The sequence below is a fragment of the Myxine glutinosa genome, chromosome 1, assembly GCF_964187855.1.
Source record: "Myxine glutinosa chromosome 1, kmMyxGlut1.1, whole genome shotgun sequence".
NCBI classification, from domain to species: Eukaryota; Metazoa; Chordata; class Myxini; order Myxiniformes; family Myxinidae; genus Myxine; species Myxine glutinosa.
In genome coordinates, this window is record NC_136261.1 from 102,485,052 (window position 1) to 102,498,071 (window position 13,020).

At 50.2% G+C, this 13,020-nt stretch overlaps 1 long non-coding RNA gene across 3 annotated transcripts in view; it reads right to left on the bottom strand.

The window, feature by feature from the left end:
• Positions 1–13,020, bottom strand: part of LOC144891663 (uncharacterized) — a 166,383-nt gene that overhangs the window by 43,341 nt on the left and 110,022 nt on the right. The window contains exon 3 of one of the 3 annotated variants that reach the window (XR_013623009.1): positions 1,276–2,446. The exons of the other annotated variants lie outside the window; for them this stretch is intronic. This is a non-coding gene — a long non-coding RNA (uncharacterized LOC144891663). Of the gene's footprint in view, positions 1–1,275; positions 2,447–13,020 lie in introns of those variants that run through there. 3 annotated transcript variants of the gene reach the window in all.

The window sequence follows — 13,020 nt, forward strand, 5'->3', positions numbered from 1 at the left end:
AGTCTGGGAAGGAATTTAAAAAGATCTCCAAACAATTTGAAATCAATCATTCGACTGTCCGGAAGATCATCTACAAGTCAGAAGATTCCAAACAACTGCCAACTTGTTCAGGCCAGGCCGCCCCAGCAAGTTCAGCCTGAGAGCAGACCTCAAGATGCTGAAAGGAGTCTCTAAGAACCACAGAATGTCATCACAGGACCTACCGGTAGCTCGTGCCACTGTTGACGTCAAAGTGCACGAGTCTACCATTAGAAAGAGGCTGCACAAATTTGATCTACATGGGAGGTGTGCCAGGAGGAAACCTTTGCTGTCCAGAAAGAACATCAGGGCAAGACTAAAGTTTGCCAATGAACACCGAGGCAAAGACCAGCACTTCTGGAACAATGTACTCTGGACAGATGAGTCAATGGTAGAGCTATTTGGCCACAGTACCAGCAGACATGTTTGGCAAAAACCAAAGACAGCATTTGACAACAATAACCTGATACCAACTGTAAAGCATGGTGGTGGAAATATTATGGTTTGGGGCAGCTTTGCTGCATCAGGGCCTGGGCAGCTCACCATCATATAATCCACTATGAATTCTTCATTGTACCAGAGGGTGCTTGAGGATAATGTGAGGCCATCTGTCGGAAAGTTGAAGCTCAACCGAAGGTGGACCTTGCATTTTGACAATGACCCGAAACATACCAGTAAATCCACCAAGGAATTGCTGAAAAGAAAGAAATGGAGGGTTCTGGAATGGCCAAGTCAAAGCCCAGATCGAAATCCCATCGAGATGTTGTGGGGGGAATTGAAACGAGCTGTGCATGCAAGAAACCCCTCAAACATCGCACAGCTGAAAGAATTCTGCATGGGGGAGTGGGCAAAAATTTCTCCCAGTCGATGTGGGAGATTGGGAGGCAGTTATAAGAAACGCGTACTTGAGGTTGTTTCTGCCAAAGGGGGCAATACCACCTATTAGAGCCAAGGGTGTACTTACTTTTTCCACATGCAAAATTTGCATTTATGTTTATTTAAATTATACAATGGACTACAAAATGTAAATGTTTCATGATATTTGTTATATTATATCACCTTTATCTATCAATATTGTTGAAATGAAGATCAAATAGCTGTATGTTGAAATATGTTGAAAAAGTAAAAACTTTACATGGGGTGTACTTACTTTTTCACGTGACTGTACATGCAGCTCTTTTACTTTAACTTTACAAGTTTTACCCCAAAATGCACCTAGAAGCTTGTACATGGCCTTTTTTCATAAATCCATCTCGTCTATATTATGGTTGGTGACATATTGAAAGAGACATTCAAACTGATATTGAAATTGGACACTATAAAATGGGAAATGGTTTTAATAAGACAATGTTTCATACAACCATTTATTCTAAAATTAAGTATGCATGGCCATGAAGCACAAACATTCAGGAATGTCACACATGTTGTTTTGCCAAACTACATCAAATTCATACAAGGGGTCTGATCATCACTCTGTTTCTGACAGGCACACATTGATGTGCATCTCAACTCTGAATAGCGACATTTGCAGCGTCGAGTCTTGCATTGCTTCTGGCATGCACAACAAATCATCTCGAGGCAACTTTCTGGGATTGGACTCAGTGACATCAGAATCGGCTCTAGTCCTAAATCGCCACGTTTCCATCCCATTTCCACAGGTGCAGGAAGGTCAGGTATGGCACAATGACCATTTCTCCATACCATGGTTTGATAGTGTACTCACATCAAATGGAAATGAAGAGCATCACTTGTCGGTGACATTGCTTCTGGTTTACCCGTCTTGGAGAACAACATATGTCGTGCTGAATCAACAGAGGTTGTTCTGTGCACATTATATATTCTGCAGACGAACGCTTCTGCAGATTTGATTGTCTCCTCTGTGAGTTCACCAATGCCCAAGTTCTTCAGCAGTTTATTCAAAACTTTAAAAATAAAACCTCAAATTTCGGCTTGGGAACCGGGTTAATCGAATTCAGCATACCCTAATTATGTTAAAAAGTGAGGTTCCCAACTTTTACCCATAAATGCACCTCAAAACTTAGACAAGGCCTTTTTCCATAAATTCGTCTTGTCTAACTCGTTTTCTCATTTGGAACAATAAAGTTGATAAGCAGTTAAACCCAATCTCTTGGTAATATATTTGGTGGGACTCACTCACAGAGACGCCAGTGCAAATTCAATGAAACTTGGGCGAGGATGATACTATGAAAGTGGAGGGTTGCTGGTGGTGCAAGCGAAAAAGCATGCTCCATTCTAACCGTGGCTGACGATCTACGTCACAGAGAATTCGATTAACTCCATGACTGCCTCCTGTTAGCAGGATCGACGCCGGTTCCCAAAGTACCTCTTCACCGGGGACCTCGGTGGTTTGCCATCTTGATTCATTTCTGGCTCTTGAAACTGCAGTGACTTCAACTGCAGAGTGCTTCTGTTAGCAAGAGATGAGACAGGGGATGACAAATACCGATTTGTGCTTGGATATGAATGCAAGGGTATAAGTGCATTCGTTTAAAATCATCACTCGTAATCATAACTTCAAGTTTGAAATCATGACTCTACTTGGGAACCCGAGGGAGAGGCGAGGGGGAAGGGTGAGCATATTTCATGTGAAAACATAGAAAGGGTGTCATGGGAAGAGGAAATAAATCAAGCAACATACAAAAACTGTCAGCATGATGGGTGCACTGAATCAGAGACAGAGCAATGGGATGTTTGAAGCATGAAGTTACAGAAAAATCAATTTCAAAAGGGAGAATTAGAGTAAAAGACAATTACCTGTTATGCAATACTGTAGGCTATTTATTTATCACTCAGTCTTCCATGAACCTTTTCAATTTCGCTTCCTTCTCACACTTTGTCTTTGTTGTTGGTATATCGCCATGCGCTTCCGACTTTGCATTTGCTTTCAATTTGGATTCATTTTTACGCTGCGCTCACGAAGTGAAAAGCAAGGGTAGGCATTCCGTTGCGTACGGGTGGCATGCGTGTAGCGTGCGGGTGGCGTGCGTGTCTCCATTTTTAAAATTCATTTTCTTGCCAACTGTTGGTCCGATTGACAAAAAATTTTACCATAGGAGTGCCTCCGCCTGTATCATTTTTTATTCATAATTAGGACGTCATAGGTCACGTGATACGGCCGCCTTCTTGGAAAAATCGTACACCTCTATATCTCTGAAACCGCTCAATGGAAAAAATGTGACACAAGGCTCATTGTGAAGTACTCCCCACAGGGAATAAGATATGTAATTGATGATGTCATCGGTGCCATCATTAAGACATCATATTTCAACAGGTACAACACTTGATCTGATCAGAATGAAAACATTTTTTCTCTGCAACTGTTAGTCCGATGGACACAAAATTATGACCATAGGAGCGCCTCCTCCGGTATAATTTTTAATGATAATTATGACATCATAGGTCACGTGGCACAGGCGCCATCTTTGAAAAATCGAAAAACGTTGCACCTCTATATCTCTAAAACCGCTTAATGGAAAAATTTTAACATGGTTCATTGCAAGGAACTCTGCATGGGGAAGAAGTGTTGTCAACAATGGTGTCATTGGTGCCTTAATTATGTCGTCATCATTCGACAGGGACAATGCTTAGTCTGATTAATTTGAAATTTCTTGAGCGTGATCTGCACAACAATTATATTAGAGAATATAAAGTTATGATGTCATCGCTCACGTGGTCTGGCAGCCATATTGGGTCAAATAAAAAAACCCCCTTCAAAAACAGAAGATTTTGCTCGCACCAGGTTGACTTCGCAGGGTAAGCATTCTGTGAGTAGCCTACCATCTAGTTTTCTCATCAGTCTTGTTGCTATCAAGTTATTTTGACATAATTCTGACATTACAACCAGCATTGAGTGATCCTTTAAATGAAGTCCCTGAGACACCACTAATGATCTTGGTGTTTTGTTAAATAGTATTTCATCAATGTTTTTTGAAAGCTGATGCCCAGTTGGGGGCTTTTTATTGGGTTCTGTCTGTCCATCCGTCCGTCCCATCTGGAGCCTCTACTCCAGTATTACTGGATGCATTTATTTCGTACTCGACACACATATGCAGTCATACCTTGGCATGAAGCACTTAAAATGATTTTGGGATTTCAGTAAATTTGAAATTTGGGGAATTAATAACTAAATTATGGAAGAGAAGATGACATTTTCCAAGGTGGAAAAGGGCAATAAACCATGCTAATTTGTCTGGATTTTTCACAGTCGGATCCAAAGCAACTTAGGCTAAGCGACTGCAAAAAAAAAAAAAAAAAATTCGGATTGCATCTGATTTCAGAAACCATTATTTATATATATATATATATACTGCATATATAATATATATATATATATATAAATATATATATATATATACTGCATATATAATATATATAATTATATATATATATATATATATATATATATATATATATATATATATAGATAGATATATATATATATATTGTTATAGATCGCGGTTAGGATGTTATTTACCGAGCGGTTTGGTATGATCACGTCTGCACAAGTTACCCGATTATACCCGAACGTTGACTAATCGCGCTACGCTAGGTCAATGAAGGAAAAGACACACAGCTGGGATTCAAATGACACGACACCAGGGTTCAGTTCTCAAGACCTCCGGAGGAGGTTATATTGTTACGGAAGGTTAGATTACAACTACAAGAGGGACAGCATAGTAAGATAAGCACTTAGACACACTCTTATATTATTCCCAACAGACGACAGATAAACGGGACAAAAGGGCTGACTCACACGGGGTTTGATGGCTAGGAAAGGCAGGATCGATGGCTCCAGGTGCACCTGGGCTCAAAGGTCAGAATCGACTCGGTCCGGTCCAGAGATGCGGGGAGGTATTCAGCGCTCGTACGTGGCAACTTCTCTCTCCAGGCTGGGGGCGCATCTGACGTCACATCCGGGGAGTCGCTTCGTATATCCGGCGGGGAGTGACACGCCCTCGGCTCGTTAGCTCCGCCTCGTGGAATCGGCACGTCGCCTCTCATTGGGTGCGTGCGGGGGGGGTTACCGGCTCCGCCCTTGACGGGGGACTGACAAGGAGCCCCTTCGTGGTAACCCCGTGGAGCACATGGTCCGGCGCGCATTGTCAATGGCGGCTAACCGAGCCGGTGTGATGACGCACACTCCCCCCGCGCAGCGTCGTTGTTGTTGTAATTGTTGTTGTAGTTGTAGTTGTAGTTGTTGTTTGGGGAAGAAGATGGAAGGAGGTATGGGAAAGGTCCTAAACTCACTACTGGTGCCATATAATCACATTCTGGTACAACGAAGAGTCAGAATTAATGGAAAGGAGTCCTTAACTGACATAGACTAAGAATAACTAGCAAGATGTCCGAAAGTTGTCTACGTGAGATGCGGTGGACCTGGGCACGACATTTAATGGGGGAAAAAGGGGAAGGTCGGCTCTACTGATTGTTGTTTACAGACAATGGGACTAGGGAATGGGGGATTGGGGATAGTTGGGGAGTATTGGGGAAATAGGGGAATATTTACAAGCGGATATGGAGGCCAAATTCCATATTCGCAACATTGCACCCTTCTCTACCCTCGGGGCGTCCCGACCCAATAAATTTTTACCTACTTTAGTGTGGCACGCAATGTAGTTCCCTCTACTATTAACTCTACCCTGAGTGCGACAGTTTTACAGATATTCACAAATGAGTAAATATGTCCCCCTGCGACGTTGCACCCTTCTCCTCACAGAAACACACCCACAGGATAACCGAATCCGGAAAGAATCCTCAAACTAAACATACAGCCGGTAGGGAGCATTATTTACACAAGACTACGCTGATATTTACACTACGATCCAGGACCTGTTTTTGGAGGAACACATGCAGATGTTATGCATAGAGAGAGAGCACGCATGCTAGCATCGATACACCAACCCACGAGTGCTCTGTGGCCTACGGCCTTTAATAATGTGCAGAGCACCCCTTCCAAGCATCAAGCACCACCCCATCACACAGTGAGCACCATCCGGTGCACCAATAAAGTGTCTATAAATCACTGGTGGTGTCGCAGCCGGCCGATGTTCTGCCGCTGGTCTTGCCTTCGTGTGGTGCACTTGGCCTTCTTGCCTCTTTCAAAAAATAAAGAAAGGCGCCAACCGCGTCCATTTCTATATTGTGGCCTTCAGTGGTGTCAACTAAAAGTGGTTCACCTGCATGGCATAGGTGCCACGTTGACCCATAGGTCCATCCACGGGTGGTGCTTGGCCGCAAAAGAGCTGCGGTCCATGGTGGGTGGCCACAAACATTGCGGTCCATATGGTGTATCGATCCAAGCAGCAAGCAGCGAAAGTGCAGGCCCACAACTGCGTAGCCAGCACCTCTCTCTCCTCTCTCTCTACCCCAAAGCCAGATCCTCGGAGGTGGGAGACAAAAGAAGCAGACAAGTGAGTAAGGTGGTAAGGGCGCAAAAGTGCACGCAATGCAAGGTAATGCACACTGGGGGCACATGGGAACCAGGTGAGACAGGTACGTTCCTACCGTACGCCCCCCCCCCCCCACCAGGTAACCTACATGGCCCCTCCCTTACCCCTTACTGTATCCACAAAACACAACACTACCCATAAACATCTACTTTACAAATCCACAAACGTCCCTACTGTCTTCCCCGTTCCTCCCATAAACCAAATTCGTCTTCTCTCCCTCCTAACCAATCAAATTTGCTATTTTCAACTTTCATCAAAATTTGCCATCTCCAACTCAACATCAAAATTTGCCATTACCAATTCATCATCAGTCCCTCCTAAGGAGGGAGAGATGGAATCACCCCAATGTCTCATCCACGTCGTGATGCGTCTCACAATCCACACAGCAATTTCATTTCCTGCAACAAAACAAAGAAAACACAGGTGTGGAGTCATCATCATCACCACAGGTAAGTGGCTGCTTATGGTGCGACAGGTTCATCAATCCTAACTATTTCCTAAATGACTTTAACAACTTTACACTACCCGGGGTCTTTCTCCGGCCAAACCATTGGCCCTCTTACACTATGGGTTCTAAAAACCAATTCCCATTGGCCAAACTGTGGTGCTTTTCAATTTGGGGTCTCACTCCCCCGATTCATCTCCCGGTGCCCTCGCACAATTTCCGGGCTGTGGCGTGTACCTCTCCCAGCGGGTCTACCCACCTGCACACCTCCACCACTGCAGTTGCCTCCGAGCTTACCTGCTCCTTACCCTAACCTAACTACCTGGGGAAGGCCCTCTGGCACTCTCCCCACTCGGTGCCCTCTCTGGCACTGGGCTGCCCGATCCACAACCGGGATCCTCAGGCACCCACTCACAACTACCGGCTCCCAGAGCCCACCTGCGGCCTCACCTGGCCGACATCCTCACAGTGGTGGAGTGCCCAACCAACTACACACACTAACAGGCTACACGCCCAGCCATTTCCACAACACTAATGCACCCATCCACAACACCATTCTGCCACCGCACCACAAATGCCAATATCCAACCACAATTTACCTGTACCCTCTACCTAACACTTACACTACCCGCCCCGGGTACTCGTGAAAAGGGTCCACTCTTCCCCCATCCACACCTTCGCACCATGCACACCACTCCGTACCACTTACTCCAACTCTCTCCACACACCTGTACTTGCACACCTGTGCTCTCACACCTGGTGCCACCTGCACCCTTCTCTCCCCAAGCGCATTCGCGCTGATCCACACACTCACTACTCATACACTGCTCCACACACCTGTCCAGTTGCACACCTGTGCAATCACATCTGTTCCATCCTCACACACACGGCATCATCTCAGCTAACTACTCCCTTCTGAAACTTGCGCTTCCCAGTCGTCCCTTTAAACTATTGCGCTCCCACGTCATTATCATCCACACTAATCTACCTGCGTCCCCACTACAGGTATCAGTCACTAACTAATCTTAACGTCACCTAATGTCAATCTCTTCTAGATCCCTACAATATAACCTAACCCACCCGGGCTAGTTTTCACTGCCATACACCCCATAATCTAGTGCTCCTTTGCCCCCACCATGGGAAGGGTGGCAGGGATGCCACCCTTACCCACCGGGCCTATTGCTCCTCAATCCCCCAGTCCTCTGGCACTAATAAGCCCCCCTTATTCAGAGGTACTGGGTCCCGCCTCGGCATCTAAAGCCGAGGCAATCCACGGGGGCGCCTGCTCGCCGGTGTAAGGCCTTATCCGGTCGGCGTGGACGATCCGAGGGAGGGCTCGTGGCCCCATTTTGATCTTAATGACCACATCACAGATTTGCGACAGGACGACTCCTGGGCCTTGCCAGGGGGAGGTGAGCTTTGGGCACCTTCCCTTCCGCCTCCGGGGATTAAAGAACCAAATCTTCATCCCCGGAGCGTATTGACTCCCCTGGCTCCGGTCGTCGTACCTGCGCTTCATCTTTTCCCCCGCCAGATGGAGTTGGCGGCGGGCGAAGGCATGGACTAGCTCCATGCCTTCCTCTAGGTGACGTGCGTACCCCTCCCTCGGCGGGTTAACCACTGTGTCTGGCACGGGACCGCATAGCAAGTCGGCGGGAGCCCGTAACTCCCGCCCATACATAAGCAACGCTGGACTGCATGCGGTGGCCCCGTGCTGGCTGGTTCGGTAGGCCATGAGCAAATAAGGGAGATGTTCGTCCCAGTCATCCTGACGGGTGGCGGTGAACAGTGCCAGTTGTTGGATTAAAGTTCGGTTAAATCTTTCCACCATCCCGTCAGATTGAGGTCTTAAAGGCGTTGTTCTGGTTTTCCGAATTGACAGGAGACTGCACACATCTTTTAGCAATTTGCTCTCAAAATTTCGTCCCTGGTCGGTGTGCAACTCCTGTGGAATCCCATGCCGGCACACAAATCCTTCCACGAAGGCCTGCGCTACCACCCCTGCTTCTTGGTTGGGGAGGGCGTAGGCCTCCGGCCACTTGGTGAAATAGTCCATTACAACGAGGATATACTTATTACCTTGGCGGGTGCGGGGCAGCGGTCCTAGAATATCCATAGCCACCCGCTCAAGGGGGGCCCCCACCTGATGTACTTGAAGGGGGGCCCTCATCCTCCGTGCTGGTCCCTTTTTGGCAGAACAGGCGTCGCATCTCCGACACCAGTCCTGTATGTCGCGCCCCATATTCACCCAATAGAACCTCCGGCGGACCCGAGATATTGTCTTTGTCCTGCCCAAATGGCCGCCGGAGCGGGTACCATGCACCTGTTGCAATATGACGTTCTTGAATTTGTCAGGGACTATCACCAGCCAGGAAGTTCGATCAGAGGGAACCTCCACCCACTTGCGATACAAGATGTTGCCTTTCAATTCCAGGGTCTGCCACTGAGCCCAATATGCCTTTGTTTGTGCCCCGAGGGGGGTGACCTCTTCCCCCTTTGGTCTTTGCCCCAATTTGACCCAATTGAACACTGGCCCCAGGACAGGATCCTCCTGCTGGGCCGTGCTCCATGCCAAAGTTCCGAATTCCTCATCTGCGGTTAGTGGCAAAATTGGCCCTCTCACCCGGGTTGCCCGGACAACGAGGGTCGGGTCCGAATCGCCCAATTGTTCCCTCTCCTCGTGTCTCGCACAAAATTTGCAGTTTTCCCCCAGACAAGGACGCCGAGAGAGTGCGTCCGCATTACCATGGGCCTTCCCGGCCCTATGGGCCACATCAAAATCGTACTGCTGCAACTTTTCCAACCACCTTGCAATTTGGCCCTCCGGTTCCTTGAACCGAAGGAGCCATTGCAAGGAGGAATGGTCAGTTCTAACCAAAAATTTCCGCCCGTACAAGTACGGGTGGAAATGGTTCATGGCAGCCAGCATAGCCAATAACTCTTTGCGAGTGACGCAATAATTTCTCTCGGGTCTACTTAAGGCCCGACTATAATAACCAATCACTCTCTCCACGCCCTCCTGTGTCTGAGACAAAACTGCGCCCAATCCTTCCTGGCTCGCATCCGTGTCCAGGGTAAATGTCCCGTCACTAGTGGGGTAAGCTAGAAGGGGTGCGGATGTTAGACACCCCTTCAATTTTTGGAAGGCCTCGTGGCACTCCCGTGTCCAATTAAATCGCGTCCCCTTCTCCGTAAGCCGGTGGAGGGGACGGGCCAACTCCGCAAATTTCGCCACAAAGCGCCGGTAGTAGGAACAGAGTCCCAAAAATCCCCGCACCTCTTTGATGGTACGTGGTGCGGGCCACTCCTCTACCGCTTTAATTTTGTCTGGGTCCGTTTTTACCCCCTCGCGGCCAATCACGTGACCTAGATAGGCCACCTCTCTTGCAAACAAAGTGCACTTACTCGGGTTCAGCTTCAACCCTGCCTGTCTGAGGCACCCGAACACCTGGTCCAAATTAGCTACTGCCTGGGGGAACGTTTGGGCATGTACCAGGACGTCATCCAGGTACACCAGGCATGACTGCCATGGCATGCCGCCTAGTACATGCTCCATCAATCTTTCAAAAGTGGCGGGGGCGTTACACAAACCAAACGGCATCACAGTAAACTGATACAGTCCCTTACCTGTGGAAAATGCCGTTTTCTCCTTCCCTGCCCTATCCATCTCCACCTGCCAATACCCACTCTTGAGGTCCAAAGTTGTGAACCAATTTGAGCCCGCAACGGCATCGAGGGTGTCATCAATCCTTGGCAGGGGATATGAGTCCTTGAGTGTCACGTTGTTTAGCTGGCGATAGTCCACGCAGAACCGCGTGGTCCCATCCTTCTTTTTGACCAGCACAACAGGTGACATCCAAGGACTTCCCGAGGGCTCGATCACACCTGCGTCGAGCATTTTTTCAACCTGCTCGTCAGCTTCCGCCCTCTTGCTCCAAGGGAGCCGTCGGGCGGCCTGACGAATAGGCCGGGCCTCACCGGTGTGGATCTGATGTTTCACCAGGCCCGTACGTCCAATATCCTCGGTGGACAGGGAGAAGAGGTCCAAATGGGACCCAACCAGTTTGTGTAAGGCCTCCCTCTGGGTACCTCCCAACTCTACGCTGCTACGATTTACCATCTCGCAAATGGGATCGGGCCAATTCCTACTTGTTATTGAAGGCTCCCCCCGGGGTCGGCTCGGCTGGACGTTCTCGCCCCTCACTGTCGCGACTTCCTCAACTGGGGTGCAGCCAGCTACCCTCGTGCCCCTTACTATAGTGCGTGGTTCTGTACTCATATTTATTACTCGGACGGCCACTACCGGTCCGTCCGTTTTTACAAGGGTGCGGCCCACGATTAAACCCGGTATGGACTGCGCTGCCACCGGTTCGACCAGGCCGCAGGACTCCTGCCATGTTGGGCGAGCTGCCCACCGGGCCGGCACTATCGCCTCGGCCCTTGGGGGGATGGTCACGGCCTCGGAAGCCTCCAGCTCCGCTCTCTCGGCCGTGCTCACTCCCCCTAACGGCAGCTCTTCTACTCCCACCTGCAGGATCCCCCGGCACAAGTCGATTTTACAACCGCTGGCAGTCAACAGGTCCAACCCTATTAAACATGGGTCGCACACCTCCGCCACCCAAACATCTATCTCCCTCCTTACCGACCCTAACTTGAGGGTTACAGAACCACGCCCTATGATCGGGGCCGTTACCCCGGTAGCAAGCTGCAAACTATAATTTTGCAGGCGCTGGATCTTATCCCAGCCACCTGCGCTCGAATCAAGGACCACAGGGCTGATGATCGTGGCGCTAGCTCCTGTGTCCACTACGGCGTCTACCCCCACGCCGGCAATTTTGCATCTAATTGTCAGGCTACCGGTTCCAATTTGGCCACAATAAATGACCTGTCGCGTCAATGAGGGCTCTCCTCCATCCTCTGCTGCCGAACACCGCCCTACGTGCCCGACACCTTCTAGTTTCCCGGGGTCTGGCGGGGGGGTGTCTGGGGTCGGCTAACCCGCTCCCCCCTGGGCGGAGTTGAGGACCTCAACTGCCGGGGATCATCCCGGCGCGCGTTTCGACAGTGCCGCGCCAGGTGACCCAGGCGGTTGCAGGAATAGCACCTCACCTGATAAGGTGCTTGCCTCCGGAATTCCAAATTCCCCCCCCTGTAGGTCCGAATTGGATTACCCGCTCGTGGTCCACCGCGGGCCACCTCCGGGGCCGCCTGCCATGGTCCAGGTCCTGCCAGGCGCTGGTCCACCAGCCTCCGGACCATGCCCGCCAGGTCAGGACCCATGTCGTGGGCGGGCCCCCTAAGGGGTCCGCCCTCCATCGGGGGTCCCACCTGGCGGACCGCCATTGCGAGACGCTCGCCCCCCCGGGCCAGGGGCCTCGCTGCTTCCCAACGGGCCGCAGCGTCAGCCGCCTGGCTCAGAGTCTGCGGGCGCCACATGGCGAGCTGTTGCCGGAGCTCAATGTCCGGGAGGGCCTGGATAAAATGGTCCAGCGCCAGGCTTTCCCGGGAATCCGCTGCCATGCTAGCATGTGCGATCCCCACTGCGCGACGAATGTCGTGGGCAAGTTCCCCGATGGCTTCCTGGGGCTTGCGTTTTCGCAGCGCGAGCTGAGCTTTAACAAGCTCGCTCTGCTGTTCTATGCCGAATCGATTAATTAGGGCGTCGCGGAGGGCTGGCAGGGTGAGAGCACCCGCTGGTAATGCCGTCAGCACCTCCGCCGCCGCGCCGCGCAATGCGGCCACCAGGTGTACTCCTCCTTCGTCCTCACCCCAACCGTTGCCCTTACACACACAGTCGAACTGCGCCAGGTACGCGCGTGGATCACTCTTGCTGTCATACGGCGCGAGTGGGACCTTGTGGGACCACCTCGCATGCGAGTCGTTGCCCGCCTGCCGGACCCCGTGCGTCGCCCCTTGCGGGGTCAGCGCGGGGCCGAACCGGCCGGGCCCCCACAGTACATTACCCCCAAGGGGCTCTCGTGCCTCCCCGGTCCCTCCAACAACTACCCCTGTTGGTGTCGATGCATGGGTCACACCTCCGCAACCCGCTACCCATTCCATACCACCACAACCTTGCTCACCCACACC